Genomic DNA, 9,538 nt, shown 5'->3' with positions numbered 1-9,538 from the left:
TGATCCATAGTTACTTATATTACAAGGCTCTTATAATGATGCTATCATAGGAGGTGTATTAGTTAGAGAACAGGACACAAAGATCACTTTTAGAAATGCTAGACAGACATAAATGCTACTCCGTATGCATATATACAGTAATATGGACTCACAGAAGTAATGTTATATCATAAATAGAGCAGGTATCTTCATAGCATTCATCCGAAGGACATCTGAAATGTGTGCTAGATAGATAGATTGATAGATAGATAGATAGATAGATTGATAGATAGGTGACCGACCTGGTCAGGAAATAATTTATTTCCTAGTAAAATTTTTGATGAAAACAAGCAATTTTTTCTTTCCTCAAAATATTTCATCTTGAATTAGAAAGAAAGAAAGAAAGAAAGAAAGAAAGAAAGAAAGAAAGAATCTGAGAACAGATTTTTGTTCCAGTTACGGGTTTTGTGGTTTTTGATGAAAACCTGAAACATTTAATAAAAATTTCCCACAGAAATTTTATTTCAAAAAAGCAATTTTTTGTAAAAATATTTTGAATGAAATATAATGACCATCTTAGATAAATAGATATTTTTGAATGCATGTACAACCATGGTATGGGGCAGAGGTAATAAACCTGGAGACTGAAGACTTTTATTTGTCTCAAGATAAATATTGGCGGGAAATCAGAACCCCATTCACCTCCTGCTCTGAATCTCTTCTACCGACACACAACCACACACTTCCATGCTACTACATCATAGCCCAGATCTCAGGGTTACAGGACCATTCAGCCTATGCACTGTATCCTAATACTGATGGCACAATGGCTTATCAGTGACCATAGTGATGGTGATGTTTTGCTGTGTAAACACATAGCCAGTGAAGACTCAGTACCAAATTCTAATCTTAGTTGTAACTCAGTAGAAGTTAATATATTTATTTGGATTTAAACTAATGTAACTTAGATCAGAATCTGATTTCGAAATGCTTTAACCTAAACTCACTTTTTTGGGGTAGATTAATACTCATCAATTCACTTTACTTAGGTTACTGAATAGTATTACTAGATTCATTGTACCTATCAAATTCTCCTTTCATTTGTACCATTGTAATCCTTGTCCAGCTAGACTGGTACAACTCAGAGCAGAACTTGTGCCCATGTCTTCCAGCACCTTCCAATTTGACTAGAAGACTTGGAAGTTAAAAAATATCCAAGAAAAAATCTGGTCTCAATTACACTGCCTTAAATCTATAGTAGGTTTTATAATTGCAAGGTTCAATCATGAGATTCTGTACCTTACTCCACAACTACTCCTACTGAGAATGAGGTAAATGAAGTGGATTTGACTGGGGAATTCAAGTGGAAAGGAGGTAGGATTGATGTATTGGGTTATAAATTTCACTGGAGGTTTAGGAATCAACATGAAGAAAAGAAAGGCACTAGTAAAAGTCAAGATATTTAAAGGTATTTAGGTACTAAACTCTCATTGAAATCAGTTAGGTGCCTAAATACCTTTACAAATCTGGTCCTAATTCCTGTTGGTAATAAAATAATGTTCCGATGCACAGATGACATGCAAACAGACAGATAGACATAGAGAGAGAGAAGCTCCTAATAATTCATTAATCCAAGATGTAATTGGCAATTTTTGGGCCAGTTGTGTTTATGCAGAAGATGAAGTGCCTCGTAATTTACAGATTTATCCGGCTAATCCTATGGAGAGAGAGAACCAGACAGTGGTCATTGAGTTCATCTTCCAGAGGTTCACCAGTCTGCCACAGTTCCAGATCTTGCTCTTTGTGCTGTTCCTAATCATTTACCTCCTCTCTCTCATGGGCAATGTGCTTATCATTCTCGTCATCCTGGTGGACTCCCATCTCCACACTGCCATGTACTTCTTCATCTGTAACCTTTCTTTGGTGGAGGTCTGGTCCACCACCATCACAGTGCCCAAGATGTTGGCCAGCTTCCTGGCGGAGCAGAGCACCATCTCTGTCTCCGGCTGCATTGCCCAGTATTACTTCTTCTTCTCCTTTGCTGCCACTGAGCTGTTCCTCCTGACAGTTATGGCTTACGACCAGAACTTGGCCATCTGCAACCCACTGCATTAAGCCACCATCATGAGCCTCAGCACCTGCCACTACTTAGCTATGTTATGCTGGCTCACGGGGTTTGTCTGTCCCACATTTGCATCTTTCATGCTTGCCAGGATTTCCTTCTGCACCCCCAACAGGATTAACCATTTCTTCTGTGATGCCGATCAGCTGTTTAGGCTCTCATGCAATGACACCTACTCCATACAGGCAGTAGGCTACGCCTACAGCACTGTTGTCATCATGTCTGCTGTCCTCTTCACCATGGATGGCCTTTTACTTCCAAATTATAGCCACCATACTGAGGATGTCGTCAGCTGTCGCCCGCAAGAAGATCTTTTCCACCTGTGCTGCACACCTCTCTGTGGTCACCATCTATTTCGGGACCCTCATTTTCATGTATGTCCACCCTGCAGTGAAGTATGAGACTAACATCAATAAAGTGGTGTCAGTTTTCTACTCGGTGATAATGCCACTGCTGAATCTGATCATATACACACTGAGGAATAAGGATGTGAAAATGACCCTGAGAAAAACATTCTTGAGGAATAAGGGTTAAGTTTCAGACCACCTAACCTTGCTTCCTCACCCCTTCTCTCAATGTCCTGTGTCTCTCCATTCCACCTTTTATTCTTATCGTCCTATACATCTTTCTCTCCAAAATGACTACTTCCACTGATGTGACAGAAAGATATAAGACATTTTCAGATGTAAACAGCGATTTTCAGTACCTCAATTTTGGGGTTTTCTTCTTGAAACACCTTAAAAGAGCTTGATATTTAGAGGATAGATGATAAGTTGGGCACCCCAAAAATGGAGACAGCTGAAATCAATTAAAAATGTAGCACATAGTATCGTATAGTGAAACAACAGCTCTGCTATAGTTAAGGTTGACACTCACTTTCTGTTTAACAGATGATGTTTCTAAGTGTTTTAATGCCTACGTGCTTACTGGGATTGTCCTGAAAATTGCTGAGTCTCATAGGGTCCATAGGAGGGTTAGTAGTCAAGATATGGGGTTGTTAGACCAAGGGAATTTTTAGCTTGGAAAAGAGACAACCAAAGGAGGATATGATTGAGGTCTATAAAATCATGACGGGTGTGGAGAAAGTAAATAAGGAAGTATTATTTACTCCTTCTCATAATACAACAACTAGGGGTCACCACATGAAATTAAAAGCAGCAGGTATAAAACAAACAAAAGGAAGTATTTCTTCATGCAATGCACAGTCAACCTGTGGAACTCCTTGTCAGAGTTTGTTGTGAAGGCCAATACTATAACAGGGATCAGAAAAGAACTAGATAAATTCATGTAGGATAGGTCCATCAATGATTATTAGCCAGGATGTGAAGGGATGGTATTGCTATCCTCTGTTCACCAGAAGCTGGGAATGGGAGACAGGGGATGGATCACTTGATGATCGTCTGTTCTGCTCATTCCCTTTGAAACATCAGGCATTGGCCATTGTCAAAAGACAAGGTTCTAGGTTACATGGAACTTTGGTCTGATCCAGTATCATAAACATACAGCTAAGAGTAGCATAAAATCCCTCCTTTACCTGCAAGGGATTAATCAGTTCCATTAACCTAGCTGGCACCTGACCAGAAGGACCAATGGGGAAAGAAGATACTTTCAAATCGTGGGGGTTGTTTGTGCTTGTGGTGGGGCAAGTGCCCCACCCCCATGTGAGAGTGGGCTAAGACAGGCCAGAGAGGCTGCACAAAGTGGAAGCCAATCAGGGAGGACCTGTTAGAGAGCCAATCAGGGCTGGGCAGAAGGCGGCCAATCAGGACCAGGCTCAGCCCTAGATAAGGGCTGCCCAGGAGAGCAGTAGGCAGTCTCTCCGAGACGGGAAGATTTGTCTCCTGAGTGAGGAGACCAGCACCTGGGACAGCGCAGTGCTGGGCAAACTCCTTGTGGGAGCAGAAAGGAACTCCAGCCTGGTACCTGACAGGCTGCAGGCCCTGATAGAAGGCCCCACAAGGTGCAAAGGGACCAAGGGGAAGAGGCCCAGGGAAGAGAGATGGACAAGGAGAGTGAAGGTGGCACGGAGACTGCTGCCAGAGGGTCCGTGGGCTGGACCTAGTGTGGGGGGCAGGCCTGGGTCCCCCCTTTCCACCTTATATTACACCTGGCTGTTGGAAATAGCCATAGAGGACTGCATCAGACCCCTGATGGAAAGGGTTAGACTTTGAGATATGGCTGGCCACTGCGGCTGGGGTGAAATGAAAGACTGCTGTTGTCCCCCTACACCCAGAAGGGAGTGAGAATGGACTAGGGGGCACTGCTGGAGGGCAGTGTCCTGAAGGGAATGCCGTGAGCAGAAGGGAGCAATGCAGGTCCAAGCGCCAACAGAGGGTGAGAGATGGATGGGACACCACCAGGAGAGGGTGCTCCCCATGGACTGAACTAATTCCCAGACATGCCAGCAGGAGGTGCCAGCGGAGGTGAGTCCCAAACCCGGTCACTATGCTCTTTCTTGTTCTCTCTGAGACAAAGAGAGACACCAAGCAAGTAATCCAGTTTCTACTGAAATGATACATCTAAAATTACAGAAATTGTAAGTAATAGCAAGGGAATGCATTAGAGCAGGCGTAGGCAACCTATGGCACGTGTGCCGAAGGAGGCACTGGAGCTGATTTTCAGTGGCATTCACACTGCCTGGGTCCTGGCCACCGGTCCGAGAGGCTCTGCATTTTAATTTAATTTTAAATGACACTTCTTAAACATTTTTAAAGCCTTATTTACTTTACATACAACAATAGTTTAGTTATATATTGTAGAATTATAGTCTATATTTAGTTAGTATATTATTCTCAAGCCTCCCCAGGAAAGGGGATGAAGGGGTTTGGGGGGGATGTTTTGGGGAAACGGGAACTCCAAGTGGTCCTTTTCCTGAATCTTTGTCTAACTCACTTGGTGGTGGCAGCAATCTCATCCAAGGGCAAGGAAGAGTTTGTGCCTTGGGGAATTTTTAACCTAAGCTGGTAGAAATAAGCATAGAGTGTCTTTCATGTAGGTCCCCACATCTGTACCCTAGAGTTCAGAGTGGGGAAGGAACCCAGACACCCAGTATGTCTGTTCTTATGTTTCTTATGAGATAAAAGCCCCTGAAAAGTCATGCGATAGAATATTTTTTCCCTACACCTGGCAATCAAATCTTTGATACACTAATTTTGTATTTCCTGGTTTTCAGAGTTTTAAGTTTAGCCACTTTCCATATTCTGGAAGAGCAAGAAGCAACACTGAGAAACCTTAACTGTGTGTTAATGAAGTTTTTGGCATTTAATAAACAAAAGTGGATTAAACAAAGACTGTGAATGGCTTGCCAACTACAAAAGCAGTTTCTCCTCCCTTGTTGTTCACACCTTAACTGCTAGAAGAGGGCCTCATCCTCCCTGATTGAACTAACCTCATTATCTCTAAGCCTGCTTCTTGCTTGCAGGCTAGAGACACCTGCCCCTGGAAATTTCCACTACATGCATCCGACGATGTGGGTATTCACCCACGAAAAGCTCATGCTCCAATATGTCTGTTAGTCTATAAGGTGCCACAGGACTCTTTGCTGCTTTTACAAATGTTTAAAGTACAGTATGGTGTACAATGTGTATTCATTTTTAGAGATGTTCAACATTTATTAATTTCAAAATTTCACTGAAAATTAGCCCCCCCAAAATAATTGTTTTCTGTCTTTTCTTATGTTTTTGGACCAAAATCTGCATTTCAACTAAACTAGCAAAACATTATAATTTTTTTTACAAATTTTCCTCCTCCCCCCAACTGTTCCAACTCATTATCTTTGTCGAGGAAGCTGGAGAAGAAATTTGTGAATCAAGGGAGAGAGCAAGGGATGGCCATGGGAGGTAAACTCTGTTGTTATATATAAACGATTTTGTCAGCTGGTGCTGAAGCTTTCACCTTTTCATCCTGGATTTACAACTGATACGATGCCATATGTGGCTCACTGCATTACACAGTGGCTATAAAGACACAGTTTAGAAGACAGCTTATGGTTGGTGTATGGACAAAGGTGTTTATATATTCTCTAAGAAAACAACAAGGAGTCCAGTGGCACCTTAAAGACTAACAGATTTATTTAGGCATAAGCTTTCATGGGTAAAAAACCTCACTTCTTCAGATGCATGGATTGAAAGTTACAGATGCAGCTATTTTATAATGACGCATGAAGAGAAGGGAGTAACAAAGAGAAACAGCAGAACTAAAATTCATTTGCAAATTTAACACCATTAATCTGGGCTTGAATAGGGACTGGGGGTAGCTGGCTCATTACAGAAGCAACTTTGCCTCTCCTGGAATTGACACCTCCTCATCTATTACTGGGAGTGGACTACATCCACCCTGACTGAATTGGCCCTATTAACACTGGTTCTTCACTTGTGAGCCAATCTCTTAGAAAAATATCCAATCTTGATTTAAAAATTGTCAGTATGGAAAATCCACCACAACCCTTGTTAAATTGTTCTAGAGGTTAATTACTCTCACTGTTAAAAAATCATGCATTATTTCCCATCTGAATTTGGCTATCTTCAACTTCCAACCATTGGATTGTGTATACTTTTCTCTGCTACATTGAAGATCCTGTTGTCAAGCTGTCTGGAGTGATTCACAACCATGAAAGGTTCATCAACCTCAGGACAGATTGTCTAAAAGCAGAGCACACAGCCCAAATGGGTGGTTTGTTCTATAATTACATTTCACCAACCCAGTAACAAATGTAAATGCCTGTGAATCAAAGTAACAGTCTTACTATGGATTCATACACAGTCTCGTTGGGACCTCCTGTCTATCTTGCCACCCAGGTATGCTGGACTTAGTGATAAATGGTTAATTACGTCAAAAAACACAAAATATTCAGGTTGACCCCAGTCCCAAGAGACCAGTCACTTACCCCAGATCAATTTGTACTTTAGATCTCACGCCAAAGTCAATACTAGTAGCTAATCCAATAATAAACTAATTAAGGAGTTATTAACTAGGGGAAAAAAGGAGAGAGTTATTTACAAGTTACAGCAGGCAACATATAGGCACAGATGAATAATAGGTGGTTCCAAAGGGTGACTGAAGTGTAGCAATCTGTTCACTGAATGAGTTTTAGGGATAACCCTGGGGATATCTGCTTTTTGTTCGTTAACACCAGCCCTTGTAAGAGTTCAAACAGCAAAGAGAGAGCCATTTCTTTACATGTCCTTCCCCCAGAATTCAAACTGATGGGATGGCAGCTCCTGCATGTAACTTCTTCGTGGATAGATGGGGCAGTCAACAAAGCTTTGTCCTACAATGGACCGTTTAGTTTTGAGAGTCCTTCTTGATGGACAGGAAAACCACTCTTCCTGCTTACGTTCACAAATTCATAGCAGGCATTTTTACAATTATAAAACAAAACTTACATATTACCTTATAGCATGGGATATAGGCATCACAAATATGAATCACACATGCAGCAACTTAAACACTAAACGCATCTTTACAAGTCTAACATCTGTCTTTAAGAATATTAACATACAAGTGAGCTGGTCTCATATGTGTGGGAACTAGGGGTGTCGGGGTGCTGCAGCATCCCCAGGTTTTACTGTGAAAAGTTTGCTGGTGCTGTCTGAACGAAGCTACCATTATTTTGCGAAGCTGGAGAATCCCAGAGCTGTGCTACTCCCATGTGGTGTAAGCAGGAATTGCACGTTGTTCACAATTTTGAACACACAGGGTTCAGCACCCTCACTAGAAAAAGTGCTCCCGTGCCACTGGCTGATCTGAATTCCTATGAATTTGTCAGTGCTCAGCTAACACCTACAGACTTGGCAAGATATGGCACCTGGTTTGTCGGCATCACACTCATTATTCAATAGTTGTTCCCTAGCGAGATGCTATAGACTGTAGTCAACTCACCCTATAACCTTCTATTTGTTAAGATAAATAGACTGAGTTCCTTGAGTCATTCACTGTAAAGCATGTTTTCTAATCCTTTAATCATTCTCATAGTTGTTTTCTCACTCCTCTCCAACTTTTCAACATCCTTCTCTAGTTGTAGGCCCCAGAACTGGACACACTATTCCAGCAGGGGTCTCACCAGTACCAAAGTGAGAGGTAAAATAACCTCTACCCAAGATTCCCCCTTTTTCTGCATCCTGGAATCACATTAGCTCTGCTGGCCACAATATCATATTGGGCGCTCATGTTCAGCTAATTATCCTCCATGACCCCAAATATCCCTCTGTATATGGAAATAATAGCACTGCCCTGCCTCACAATCACTGTCCATTACCAAGAGCAGATTCACTGGGATAATGTATAATTGTTATTAGAAACCTGGCCCAATGACTCAGCTGGTATAATGCAGTGTAGTGCCATTGTTTTCACTGTAGAGGCTGTGATTCACATTATCTAAGGATCTAGTCCATATCTAGAAATAAATAAATAAATAAATCAAAGTATATAGAGCTTTCTGGGTCTGTCATATTTCCCATTGCAAAATACTCATTCATTACTGATGCAGAACACTGTTAGCTTTCTACGCAAAAGATTCCTGTCCCAGAGGAAACCAGAAAGTGTTTGGACTCCCCAGAAGTAATTAACTCTTGCTCTTAGAGTCAGATGAATAAAGGATTTTATTTTCCAAGAGGAGAGGGATAGATTTTTCCAAACGAAGAGAAGTATATAAATTTGATCAACACCCACATATAGCCCCCTCACCCTGCGAGAGCTGACCTTGCAGGGTAAAGTATAGCTGATGGTGTTGCATGTTGTATTTGTGAGACACAGAGATAAAGAGAGAGAAGGAGACAGAGAGAAGGAAGGGAGGGAGATATTAACTAGATAGATAGATAGATAAACTGTATGGGGATAGAGAGAGAGAAAGATTTTTCTTTCAAGGCTATATGGTGATAGCAAAGTCACTACAACTAGTACTTTACTCCCAATTCCATTATATGTTATATACATTATTTACATATACATTATATATAGTTCCATTAACTTCAGTGGCATCATTAATAAAGCGCTTTTCAACTTCAGTGAGGGTGTCACAATCAATCTGTCTCTTTATCTATCTATGGCGGGGAGTATGCATTACAAGTCCGAAGGTCAATGATCTCTTTCTGGAAGCTAGGTGAGTTTGCTTTTATTTTACTCCTTTTTAGCCTGCTACATCTATAAAGGTATGCTCCCTTTCAAAAGAAACTCTTATCTGCGAACACTGAACCTTATCCTCAGAATCTGTATCTCCCTGTGGAAATTAGCAGGTCAGCCCTCTTCAGGGACCAGTCAGGATTGCAAAGCTAATGTTGGCTAACATAACCCATCAGAGCCAGGGGAGGTGGCACCCTGAAGATTCTTTCTCAAAAATCCTTGGCTTTATTGGCAGAGGATTTGTCATTCTGAGAGAGACCTCAGTCTCCTAGGAAGGTGGGTCTTGTGCTGAAGTTGACCTCACTATGTATAGGAATT

The 9,538-nt window shown here is 41.4% G+C and overlaps 1 pseudogene; it reads left to right on the top strand.

The window, feature by feature from the left end:
* Positions 1-1,698: 1,698 nt before the first annotated feature.
* LOC127031837 (olfactory receptor 6N2-like) lies at positions 1,699-2,635 on the top strand (annotated as a pseudogene).
* Positions 2,636-9,538: the final 6,903 nt, after the last annotated feature.

This window comes from Gopherus flavomarginatus, chromosome 11 (genome assembly GCF_025201925.1).
Source record: "Gopherus flavomarginatus isolate rGopFla2 chromosome 11, rGopFla2.mat.asm, whole genome shotgun sequence".
Classification (NCBI taxonomy): Eukaryota; Metazoa; Chordata; order Testudines; family Testudinidae; genus Gopherus; species Gopherus flavomarginatus.
This window is presented reverse-complemented; position numbering and strand designations above follow the sequence as displayed.